The following is a 13,739-nucleotide window of genomic DNA, read 5'->3' on the forward strand; positions in this document are numbered from 1 at the left end:
AGAAGATAGAATAGATCCTCAGGTGTGTAATTATTAGGGCACATAGCTTAAGCTTCTTAAGACTCTAGGTACATATTGCCAAAGTGCCTGTCTGATACTTGAGGTTGATTGGATGCTAGTTTCGCTATACCCTGGCTAGCCTCAAGTGTTATGATGAGCAACTCTGCCAATTTCTAGGTGAAAAATTGAACCTCCTTGCTTCAGAGTACCTTTTTAATAGTAAAGTTGAAGAATTTCCCATGTGCTTAGCAGCCACTGTTAATAAATAAGCACGTAACAGGCCATAAATTCTTCTTAGAAATATTCATGCATTCATTTAAGATTTATTAAGTGCCTATTGTAAGAACAGGGACACGTCCTTGTTCCCAAAATGCTCACAGTCAAGCGAGCCAGGCAGACAAGAAGTTCAGCACATTCTAATCTGAGGAAATATTTAAGAACCAGAGTCAAGGAGCAGTCTGGTTGCTAATGGAGACTTCAAGTACTTCTCTCTTGCTGGAGCGTCAAGTAGACAGGTGGAAGATGGGGGAGTATTGAGAAAATCAGACCACGTGAGCTCAGACTAACCTCAGGACTGGCCTACCCAGCCCCGTTTAGGAGAAACAACTTGAAAAAGATCATCGTGGATATGGGCCCGCCAGATGGTAATCCGTAGCTGTAGTTCCAGAAAGGGACGAAGCTGGCTCCACCCAGCAGAATAGTGGGAAAGATGACTGAGAAATGTAGGTTTATACAACATCCCTTGTCCCAGCCTAGGTTTCTGGGAAAATAAAGCTATGAAACAAAGGATTGGCAGATGGACTCTAAAATTTGCTATTTGTAGACTTTAAAAAAATAAAAAAGCTAAGGTGGCAGTCTTAGTGTGAAAGCCAAATGACATGCTACTGAAACCCCGAGATGGAAGCAGGCACCGCCGAGGTGAATGCTGTGGTGAGCCTTCCATGTCCCTCTTCAGAAACAGAGAATGAGAGGCAGGAGCAGTGGTACACCCTGCAGTCCCCTTGCCTGGGAGGCTGAGATGGGAGGATCACAGGTTTGAGGCCAGCCTTAGAAACTCAGTGTGACCCTGTTTCAAAATTAAAATAAATAAATAAATAAAAGGGGTTGGGGTGTACCTCAGAAGTAGACCGCCCCTGGCTCAATCCCTGGCACTAACAGAGAAAAAAAAAGAACATATTCCTCCTGGCTGCTTGGAGGGCTATCAGACCTCTTAAGGGATGGCTTTAGCTAGAGAGACCCACTAGTCCATGCCCCTTTCTTGGGGTGGCCCACATCCAGTAATTGATTGGAGTGGGGAATATAAAATTGTGGCCCTTTAGCCTCAACTTGAGATAACTGGGAAAGGTCATCCCAGCTATTGAGCTCTGCAGAGTTCAGCTAAAGACCACACTGAGATAGAATCTTAACCACGTTTCTTTTCTTTGCCGTATTTTGCTCCCTTCCTACGTTTTCCTGTTCCTAATATTCCCTTCCTTCTCGGCCCTTCCCTTCCACAGGTGTTCATCCCAGAAGAATCCCCCAATAAAACCTCCTCACATCAATATCCACGCCAGAATCTGCTTTGCAGAAAACATGACCTGTGAAATTCCCTGAGGAAGGCTATACCTGCCGGGCTAGAACAGGTGACCCTGGTGGCTCACAGCCAGGAGGAAGGAGGGTGACTCGGAACTAGTGTGCCCTTTCCAAATTGACAAGCCATGAGTCACTCCAGCTTCCCTGTGATAGAATGGCTAAGTGTGTGGAGGAATGCTAGCGTGCACACCACTGTGTTTCTGGAATAACACTGAGCAACATTAAGCAGATAGGTTCATTAAGAATCAATGTGTTAGTAAGAAGAAATAGACTTAGTGACAAATTACTCCTAGGTCTCTGACCTGGGTAATTTAAATTGATGGCAGTGCCATTTACTGAGCTAAAAGAAAAAAGCTTGGAGGAAACTTGGAGTTTATTTAATTAATTAATTAATTTATTTATTTATTTTGGTGGTACTGGGGATGGAACCCTTCTACCTCTGGGCTACACTCCCAGACCTATTTTATATTTTTATTTGGAAACAGGGTCTCTTAAGCCAGGGAGGCTAGCTTCGAACCTGCGTAATCCTCCTGTCTCTGCCTCCCAAGCGCGGAGACATCCAGTAACTGATTAGAGTGAGGAATATAAAATTATGGCCCTTTAGCCTCAACTTGAGATAACTGGGGAAGGTCTTCCCAGCTATTGAGCTCCCCAGAGTTCAGCTAAGCGTGCGCCACCATGCCTGGCAGAAACCTGGAGTTTAATTTGAAGTGCCTTAGGATGTCAAAGTAGAGTGGTTCATTAAAGGATAGATAGTTGGCAATTAAAGATAGAAATCTGGAGTTCTAGAGCACTGATATAAATATATATATTCATCAGGCTACATCAAGTAGTGACTAGGATCTCACACTACTGATAGAGAAATAATTAAGGAACAGAAATTAATATATTTCTTAAAAATCCCAATACTTTCTACTTAGTATTTTCAGAGATTTGAGAAGATATTACCTACCTAAAACAAGATCAAGGATGCTATACCAAGAATGACCAGAAGTATAAGGAAATCTTAGGAAATAAAAGAATGATTGGCAAGATAAAAATTTCACTGGCAGGATTAAAAGACGGAGTTGAAAAAATGTCCCAGAAAGAAGAAATGTGATGAACATAAGGGATAGTACAGATTCTGTCTCTGTTCCTGTTTTATTTTTCATTCCTGGGTGAGTTTCTGGATCAGTCTTTGCAGGAAGTTCCTCTGAGAAGAGGCCAGGGGTTAGTGTTAGACTGATAGGAAGGGTTCAGCCAGGGGCCAAAATGGAGGGTGAGGGGAGAGGGGGTAATTGGCAGGGTACCCCCACCCCCTGAGAAGTCTAGAGAAGGTGAAGCCAACACTCTGGTGCAGGGGCTCCCCTTAAATGTGAGAGAGCCTTTTCTTTGTGCAAGATGGGAGAAATATATGCAGATGCCGATTAGCTTGGAGGCGGGATGATTGGACACGGAGAGAGTTCTTTTCTGATGGCTTCTATTTCTCCTCTGCAGTACTGTCACCTATGAAGTGTGTGTGGTGACTGGGATGGGATGTGGTAGAGAACTTGGAGGAACATGAATTTAAAAAAATAGGCTAAGTGAAGGACAGGGAGAGAAAAGGATGCTTCAGGAAACCAGAATGATTTTTAGGCTACTGTTAGGGCCCAGGTGAGCTGGAGGTCCGTAGCAGTGAGTGACTGAGAGTAGATTTCCACCATCTGCACCAGAGTGAGGAATCAGTCACTCCAATGGGGGAGACAGCTAGTATCAGCATGGAACGGCGCCTTGGTTCTTCTGAGAAGAGAGTTGTATAAATGAAAAATAGAAAAACATCCTCCTATGAGTCACACGGCTCATTTTCATCAGCTCCCCAGCCCTGCTTATTTTCCTTTGATGTTTACAATGGGACATGTGATTACATAGGGGAGAGGTGAAGGGTATAATAAACCAGGCATGCAGGAGAGGGAAGGACGAAGGAAGAGCCTGGAATCCTAAACAAGGGAAGGAACAGCATGCACCCAGCTTTGAGCAAACAGGAGATTTGAGCAAACAGGAGGAAGGGCTTCCTTAAGCTCTTGATGCCCCCTCCTAGGCATAAAAGCTCCCCAGGGGATCAGAAATATAGTTGCCTTTCCTGTTCTATCTTCAGCATCTACAACAGAGCCTGGCACAGCACAGGTGCAAAATAAATATTTTGCGAATGAGTGAAGTCCACAGTCCCTGGTGGTTTCAGATGGGTAGCACACAAATATCTACTTTCCCCCCACCCCTCTCCCTCTCCTTTATAGAAAGTTTTCAGGCAGCGCTTGGGCCTGCTGGGGCCTTTTCAAAAGACAAATAGTCCCACTGCTGCTCCAGAGACCTGCCGCCCACCTTCCAATCAGAACTGCTTCTCTCTGTTCTTGCTGAAAGGGAAGCACAGCTTGCTTTGCAAGAAACTTGCATAGGAAATGGTGCAATCTGGGCTGTTTTTCATCCTCCTTCAACTTCATTTCCTAAGTTAAAGAAAGAGAAATTTAAGGAATCTTAGGAATATGAAACTTCTCCAGAATGATCTTTATTGAGCTGCGTTTGGAACCAGCTGAAATCCTGAAGGGCTGTCACGCCAGCCAAGAATAAAAGAAAATGAGAAAAATAATTTAAACAATCCTAGCCAAAGTCTGAAAAAGATATCGAGAGCAGCTGCTATTTTTTCTTTCCCAGAATGGTTTGCCTTTCCCCCAGTTTGTGTTTGTTTTAAAATCTTTTAGGGTAGAAGGGAAGAAAGGAGGGAATTGAGTGTTTTGGAAGGAGTATGATGTGTTTAGCTGTACCTGTTAAGCTTTATAATTTATACAGCTGTTGTACACATGTTAACTTGTCCTATTAGGATGCCACTGAACAGAAAGTAAAGTTTTTTCTTTTTTTTAATACTAGGGATTGAACACAGGAGCATTCTATCTCTGAGCTATGCTCCCATCTTTTTCATTTTTGAAAGAGGGTCTTACTAAGTTGCTGAGGCTAAGCCTCAAAGCTGTGGTCCTCCTGTCTTAGCCTTCCAAGTATTGAGATCACAGGGTTTTATTTTAATAAAGACTGTAAAGTTTTTATTAATGGCATTCTCTTTTGAGTTTATTTGGTAGCAAATGGGTCCCTCCCCAAACCCTCCATGTCCAATTCAATCTTTATTTGTGCTCTGTGGATCAACTCTCCAGGGATTCATTTGTGGAGTAAAGGTCCATTTTGTCTGTCCTACATGTAACCAAAAAAGAGTACAAAAAAGAACTGTATAGAGTCTGCCAGATGGGCAGGGAACACTTTGCTGCCCTAAAAATTTTCCAGCAATGGCTCCCAGCTTGTCCTTTTGCAGGGAGCAGTGCGCAGAGTTGACAGGCATTTCCCCTGAAATCTCCACCTCCCTGCTGCCAAGACTGGGTTGGCTGGTTACCAATGGCACTGCACGAAGGAGATGGGAGGAGACAGCCCAGGGAGTGCTCCTTTGCTTGCACCCTCATTCCTGCCCCATTGTGTGTTATCTGCCCCCAGAAGAGATGGATAAGGAACTGAAGCCAATTTGCCCACGGTCAGTCTGGGTGGATGTTGAACCCCGTCTAAAGCTCCGGGCTGCTGCACCCTGGCCTGGCCCAGGGCACGCTTGGCTGAGTCACAGCTTAACCAGGAATGTAGCTAGTCTGGAATGCAAAGCAGGGGCCCAGATGCCTGACACAGAGCAGGGACTTGGAAAGGAGAAGGTCTTTCTTCACAAAGTAGTAGAGACTTAACATTCATAAAAGCCACAGGGATTTTTTTTTTTTTTTTCCGGTACTGGGGATGGAACCCAGGGGCATTCTACCTCTGAACGACACCCCCAGCCCTACTTTTTTTATTCTTTATTTTGAAACAGGTCTCACTGAGTTGCAAAGGACCTCACTAAGTAGCTGATGCTGTCCGCGAACCACAATCCTACTGTCTCAGCCTTCCAAATGCTGGGATTACAGCGTGCACCACCATGCCCGGCTCAAGGAATCTTAAAAAAATGACACAATATGGATCCTTTACAGACCCCCTCTCCCACTCCAGTTTCAGGTTCCTCTTTAGGGGTAAACACTGATTTCCATGTAAATATTTTTTCAGACATTCTTACATCTATATTATTTATCTATATTTGTCTATCTGCATGCATATATTGTATCTGTGTACATGTGTAGATATGTATGGATAAGTCTCTATCTATCTGTAGAGAGGATTTTGTTTTGGTCTAAATGGTATCAGATAGTATAGATTGTTCTTCATTTTGCTTTTTTTGTTTGTTCGTTTTAATCTTAGCCATGTCTCTTGAAGATTTTCCTGCGTCAGTGTGTTCTAGTTCTTTTTAAACACTGCATAATTTTGCATAACTCCCGTGCACTACTATTTATTTAACTGTCCTTCTCTCTTTTGATGATCACTTAGGTTGCTATGCTATCAATTTTTACTACTACAAACAGTACTAGAGCGAATAAACTTCTTTTGTGCCCACATCCAAGTGTCTCTCTAGGGTGGATACCAAGGTACGGGATTACTTAGTCAAAAGAGAAATGCATTTAAGAGAGAAAAACTACTACTCAGGTTGTTCTCCAAAAAGCTCAGCCACTTTATATTTCCAACTCATTTAGGTGTTTTCTTATTCTCAGTGGAGTAACAGAACATCTGTTTTCTTGCATGTTTGTTAACACCTGATGTCACTCTTATTTATTGCCAACATAGTGTATGAAAAGTGGCATCCCCTTGTTTTTATTTGCATTTTTCCTTAAAACAGACTGGTAAGATGGGACATTTTTTTCATATGCTTAATTGCCTGTTCGTATTCTTAGCCCATCTTTTCTATTTTGTCTTTTTCTTGGGAACATATAAGAGCAAGCACTTTGCTATATATGTGGCAGTGCTTTCATCTGGGCTATCCCTGGGAATCCAATCTCATCTATAGTTTATTTCGTTGAACAGATTTAAAGTTTTTATTTTTTGATACTGGGGATGGAACTCAGGGGCATTCTACCTCCGAGCTATGCGCCCCCATCCCTGTTTTTTATTCTTTATTTTGAACAGGGTCACACTGAGTTGCACAGGGCCTCACTAAGTAGCTGAAGCTGGCCATGAACTGCGATCCTCCTGTCTCAGCCTCCCAAATGCTGGGATCACAAGTGTGAGCCACCACGCCTGGCTAAATTTAAAGTTTTGATAGAATAAAAGTTATTAAACCTTTTCTTTATGATTTCTGTGTTTAGAGTATTGATCCGGGCAGTTTTTTCTCTTTCTAATGTCACAGCTATGGCCCTATAGTAATTCTGGGTAATGCAGGAATTTTCAACGAGATATTTTATAGTGGCCCAAACTCCCATGATCTTTTGTCTGAAGTACTGCGATAGCTTCCTACCTGGTCTCTCTGCTCCTTTAAATGCTCCTCTTACAGTCTGTTTTCAACATGTCAAACAGAGGCATCCTTTAAAAACATTAGTCAGCTCCTGCCACTCTGAATCAGAGCCTGCAGTGGCTATTCAAGGCCCTCCCAGTGAAAGCCCAAATTCTCACAGTGGCACCGTAGGTATTTGGCCTAATTTCCTAGCACTTTCTCTCTGTGCTTGATACATAGTAGGTTCTCAATAAATATTGGCAGGCCACATGAATAAATCTTACCCTCATTGCTTTGGGGAAAAGTCTAAAAAGTGCTAGCAATGGTATCGGGACACAGAAGCTCTCATAGAGGCATGAGAAAATGAATTTGTAGAAACCTTGTAATTTGTAAATACTTAAGGATGAGACTATCCTTCCCCCAGGCAATTCCACTTCTGAATCTACATCTGAGAGACATTCTTTCAAGTGTGTACAAGGAAACTATAAACAATTCTATTGCAGAATTGTGTGTAATGGGGTTGGGGTTGGGTAGGGACAAAGAAAGAATCATGAAATGATCACAGAACAAAGTGTCCTAAATGTGTATATATATATATATATATATATATATATATATATATATATATGCAATTCACCATTGCTCATTTTTGTAGAAAGTCTTTTCTGATTCTGTTGAGGTTTTGTTTTGTTTTGTTTAACATACTCAATATTGTGAACAGATTTATAGATTTTTTCTCATGTCAAAACATTCTCATATTCTTGAGGTAAGTGCAATTTGGTTATGATGTATTTTAATGTTTTTAAAATGAGCCTAATTGTACCAGTATTGGGAAGAGGCATAAAAATGTATTAATGTACCAGTATTGGGAAATATTTTTAATTTTACAAATATATCTTTGGTAGTAAAGAAGCCAGGAGCTTCAGAAAAAGGGGCTGCAGGATTCCAGGCACTAAGGGAGATTAACAAGACAACAGAGATAGTTTCAGGGCCTCTTCCAGTGTAAAGATAAGATTTCCTAAGGAAGTAGAAGGAGACCATAAACCTTCAGGATATCCCAGACTTCGATAATCATGGGAGGATGCCCTAAGCCTTCAAGAGATACCAGAATCCAATGATCAAATAACACATTTTGGGGTGTAACAAGAGGCTTGGGGTCTGTACCAGAAACAGAATAGGCCGGAAGGAAGGAGGAATGCCCCATATCAAAAGGGCTGGCCCTAGAGGGGGCGGATCTGGTTGGGTTAGGAGACTGGCTATAAGAATACTCTGTGTCCAGGAATCTTTGGTGATTTCATTCGAAACCACCCCACCCCCATGCCTCCTGAATGGCATGGGGCTGTGACTGTCTTCTGTATTTCTATCTTTTTAATAAACTCCTTTAAATCTTCAGCCAGAGTCTGGGCTATTGCATATTTATCCTTAGCTCAGGACAAGAACCTGCAGTTTTAAGGGAATAGTCTTTGAGAGCCAACAAAGGTCCCCATGGACAATTCTCCCAAACTATAACAGTCCAAACTGTAACACTAATCAAAGCTGGGCATGGTGGTGCATGCTTGTAATCCCAGCATTTGGGAGGCTGAGATGGGAGGAACACGGTTCGCAGACAGCCTCAGCTCCTACTTAAGCCCTTTGCAACTCAGTGAGACCCTGTTTCAAGATAAAGGATAAGGATCTGGACGTGGTGGTGCACGCTTGTAATCCCAGCGCTTGGGAGGCTGAGACAGGAGGATTGCACAGGTTCAAAGCCAGCCTCAGGTACCTGGTGAAGATCTCAGCAACTTAGTGAGACCCTGTTTCCAAATGAAATATAAAAATAGGTCTGGGAGTATAGAGCCCGGAGGTAGAAAAGCCCACCCCCAGTACCACCAAAAATAAATACATAAATAAAATAAATAAAAATAAAAATTAGGGCTGGAGGCTAGGTGTGGTGGTGTACGCTTGTAATCTCAGCATTCGGGAGGTGGAGATCAGAGGACTGCAATTCACGGGACAGCCTCAGCTATTTAATTAGGCCCCTTGCAACTCAGTGAGACCATTTCAAAATATATAAAGACTAAAAAAATATAAAGAATAAAAATATAAGACTGGGGGTGTAGCTTGGAGATAGAATGTCCCCTGGGTTCCATCCCCAGTACTGCCAAACAAAACAAAACAAAACAAAAAAACCCCAACAAAACAAAACAAAACACCCAGAAAAACATAATTATGCTTCCTATTTTTTCTTGAATTAATTTTGATAATTTATATTCATTTAGAAACTTTTTCATTGAACCTATATATCCAAGAGGTTTTTAAAAAATAATATTTCCTTTTTTTTTTGGTCCTGGGGATTAAACTCAGAGGTATTCTATCTTGGGGCTCCACCCCCAACCCCTGCTCTATTTTATTTTTTATTTAGAAATAGTATCTTACTAAGTTGCTGAGAGCCTTGATAAGTTGCTGGGACTGGCTTTGAAGCTGTGACCTTGTAAATATTGGGATTACAGGTGTGTGCCACCACATCCAGCTTGAAAATAATATTTCTTAAGAATTAAAAATTTAAGCAGGGCATGGTAGCACACGCTTGTAATCCCAACATTTGGAGATAGGAGGATTGTGCTTTGTGGCCAGCCTCAGCTACTACTTAGTGAGGCCCTTTGCAACTCAGTGAGACTCTGTTTCCAAGTATAGAATAAAATAATAAAAAATAGGGCTGGGGTGTAGCTCATAGGCAGAATGGCCCTGGGTTCTATCCCCAGTACCATAAAAAAAGAATTAAAATTTTAAAAATATATATGTAAATTTTACTCAAATTATTATGTTCCCTTTTTCTTTCCTACTATTTTCTGCCTTTTCTTTTTTCTTGATTGGTCTTGCTATAAATTTGGAAATTTTATTATTTTCGAAACTAGCTTTTTGAGCCAAGCATATGCTTGTATTCCCAGTGCTTGGGAGGCTGAGACAGGAGGATTACAGGTTGGCGGCCAGCTTCAGCTACTTAGTGAGGCCCTTTGCAACTCAGTGAGAGCCTGTTTCAAAATAAAGAAAAAAAAATAGGGCTGGAGGTGTAGCTCAGAGGTAAAAAGCCTCTGAATTCAATCCCCAGTATCAAACAAACAAAACAGAACAAAACAAAACAACCATAAAAAACTAGCTTTCAGTTTTGTTATTCACCATGTATGTGTGTGTGTGTTCGCATGCATGCATGCACACTGGGGATTGTACTTAGGGACATTTTACCCTGATCTACATCCCTAGCCCCTTTTATGTTTTGTTTTTGAAACAGGGTCTCACTAGGTTGCTGAGAGTCTTGCTACTTTGCTGAGGCTGCTCTTGAACCTGTGATCCTCCTGCCTCAGCATCCCAAGTACTGGGATAACAGGCATGTGCCACCATACTTGGCCTGTTATTAATCTTTTTACCTTTCTTCATTAGTTTCTTCCTCTTTACTTGTATTTAAACATTCTGTTCTTACCTTCTTAAGGTAGATTTTTTATATTACTAATAGTTTTTTTCTTTTTAAATAAGTTAATGTATTAATCACCAAAGATTCTGTATTCTCTTCATCAGGAGCTCCTATCTTGAGGCTTCTCCATCTACTGTACAAATTGCTTACCTCTGTGTATACCTATGTTTCTTCTGGGTCAACTTATCAACATAATACTACCTTTCAATCTTCTAAGTCTCTACTTTTATCGATTTTAGAGTTTACCCCACCCATTATTGTTTCTTTTTCTTTTCTTTTCTAAAAAAATTCAGTGAGTGTGTGTGTGTGTGTGTGTGTGTGTGTGTGTGTGTGTGTGTTGCTAGGGATTGAACCTAGAAGCATTCTACCTCTGAGCTATACCCCCATCCCTATTTTATTTTTTATTTGGAAACAAGATTTTGCTAAATTGCTGAGGGCCTTGATCAACTAGCTGAGGCTAGTTTCAAATCTTCGATCCTCCTATTTCAGCCTCTCAAGTACTGGGATTCCAGGCATGTGCCTCCACACATAGCTTCGATTACTTTTTTAATTCCCAGAATTTAATTGGTTCTTTTTTTTAATCACTTATAGTTGTTTTCTTTCTGCCTATTTATGCTTCATAATTTTTATGGGTGGCCTTTTTCTGGTTAACCCCTCCAAAACTCTTTAACACATTTAAAAAATTTTTATTCATTTATTCATTTATTTTGAGACAGAATCTCCCTGTATTGCCCAGGCTGATCTCGAACTTATAAATCAGAGCAATCCTTCCTCCTCAGCCTCCCAGTACCTGAGAATACAGGAATATGCCACTATACCCTGCTAAACAGATTCATTTTACAGAAACAATTTTCAAATATCCTATTTCAAATATTCTATTATCTTTTTTCAGGTTTCGATTCTTCATGTTATTGCTTCTCTTTTGGGCTCTCTTAGCATTTGCTCCTTACCTTCCTTCCTTCCGTCCCTCCAAGCTTAACCTTCCCTAGTAGTTTTGTGGTTACTTACTAAGACTAACAGATCAGATTCAGGTCTTATCCGATAGCATTGTAAATCCATTTTTTATTCAGTCAGATTCTGGCTTTCAAACTATGCCTGGTTGTCTGTGTCAACATTCTCTCAGCTATAATCGAAAAGACCTGACCACACAACTTAGAGGAAGGAAGATTTACTTGCTCACAGTTTCTTGGGGATTCCAGGTCCCATCTGTGTGAGGCCAGGGCATGGTGGCAGGAAGTGGAGAGAGAGGGAGAGAGAAAGAGAGAGAGAGAGAGAGAGAAAGAGAGAGAGAGAGAGAGAGGAGAGAGAAAGGAGAAAGGCTCTGCTCTCACATGGAGCAGAATGGAGAGGGAAAGAGCTCTGCTCCTCTTATCATGGAGGCGTGAAGCAGTGAGAGCCAGCCAGCCCGGGGATTCAAAGACAAAAGCACAATCCCTAAGACCACAGCCCAGGGACCCACCTCCTCCAGCCTCATCTCACCTGCCTGGGTTACACCGAGGCCACGGTAAATCTGCCATAATGGATTTATGCACTCATGAGATTACAACCCTCTGGATGTAAGTACATCGACTCTGAACATGGATACATGAGTTCTTCAGGGGGCACTGTATATCTAACCATGACACCGACTCTCCCACCCTCCACAGGTATAGAATAGATTTGTGTAAACCAGTAGTCCTGGACAGCTCCTTTCACAAGGGGGCAGCTCTTGATTTCATCTGAGTCTTCTGCCTCACGTGGGAAATGGTTAGCTGCTGTATGAGTCCAGCCCCTGAACGCCTCTATTTACTTTTGGCAGGATCTGGCAGGTCTATATCTTCAGCCTACTTACCATATTGTTTCTTTTCTATTTCTGGGCTATAGAGATATTTTTGAGTGTGAACATGCCTGAGGATTCTTCATTTTATATTTCATCTGTTGTCACTGCCATTTTGGATCAGAGTGGTCCTGGAAGCACCCACTTGGCTGGAAGTCCACTCTGTTTGCTTTCTCTGAAAACTGCTCTCTCTCTCTCTCTCAAGTTTGTTTCCCAGACACCAAGTGCAATAGCTTTTTCCTTTAGTCCTCATTTTCCTTCACTCCACTGCAGTACCCAACATCGACTGCTCTCCATTTTACCTCTGTCTCCCTTGGGCTGACCTCCTGCTCCCCCATCCTGGTTTACATCCCTTCTGGCTCTTCTTTGCTTTTTAAAACCACCTCTACTTCTTCCTCCCTTTTTGTAATGTGGATGTCCCACACAGCCAAGTCCTTTGCTCTCCGGCTTTCCCTCCTTTTATTTCATTTTATGCATTCATACATTTTTAGTAATCTCTAAGATAAGTCCCTATCTGTGTCCTAGGATTCCCCCAATAGCTACACATCTGCTTGTGGTACATTCCACTTGAACTGTCCCATCAAATTCCCATTTAAGCTTTTCAAATTCCATCACAGTTATCACCTCTCTTCAACTTTCTAAAGCTCTGAATCATACCTTTCCTCGATTCCTCCTATTGTCTCCACAGCCAGTTAACTACACATCCTGTCCATCTGCAGTCCTTGGGCTTCCTTTCTTACCATTGCACTGTTCACGCACCTGCTGTGATTTTTTAAAAAATCATTCCTCTTTTGGACCATTCAGTATTCTCCCAGGGAAGCAGGACAGTTATATGTGACAACATTTTGTTATATTCCTGTTAAAATTTTTGTGATTTGGATCACCTCACTCTGCCCCCATTCCATAATCATCACTTTCTTCCTGCCTCAACCCTTGGTACTAAAGAGGAAAAATCCTTTGTTGTATGGGTGAAACTTCAAGACTAATGTATTTGTGTTGACCCAAGGAAGGGGTTCAGTCCAGAAAAGCTAAATTGATTTATATTAGAAAGAGCAAGATATAAGCTGGGTACTTGGTATAAGCTGTGTAATTCCAGTACTTGGGGAGCCGAGACAGGAGGATGGCAGGTTCAATGCCTGTCTCAGCAATTTAGTGAGGCCCTATTTCAAAATAAAATAGGAAAAGAGAAAGGGCTGAGGGTATAGCTCAGAGATAGAATTCCCCTGGATTCAATCTCTAGTACCACACACACACACACACACACACACACACACACACACACACTCATACATTTGAGTAGAAACTTAATGGATGAATAGGAACTATCCAGGTGGCCCAGGAGGAAAGTGTTCTATGTCAGGTGCAGGAGGAGCACAGGTAAAATATAGCGAGGTACCTGTGAATTTGTGTGTGGTGGTGATGGGGTTTACCAAGAGCCACTGTGAGCCAGAGAGATGAGGCTGGACAGAAAAGCTTTGCCTGCCAAATTAAAGAATATTGGTTGGGGGTATCAGAGAAGCCTTGTAAGTGGAAGGTGGATTCACAGGACCCTGTTGTGGCCAGGCATCTTT

This window comes from Muscardinus avellanarius (assembly GCF_963383645.1).
Source record: "Muscardinus avellanarius genome assembly, chromosome: 15".
NCBI lineage: Eukaryota > Metazoa > Chordata > Mammalia > Rodentia > Gliridae > Muscardinus > Muscardinus avellanarius.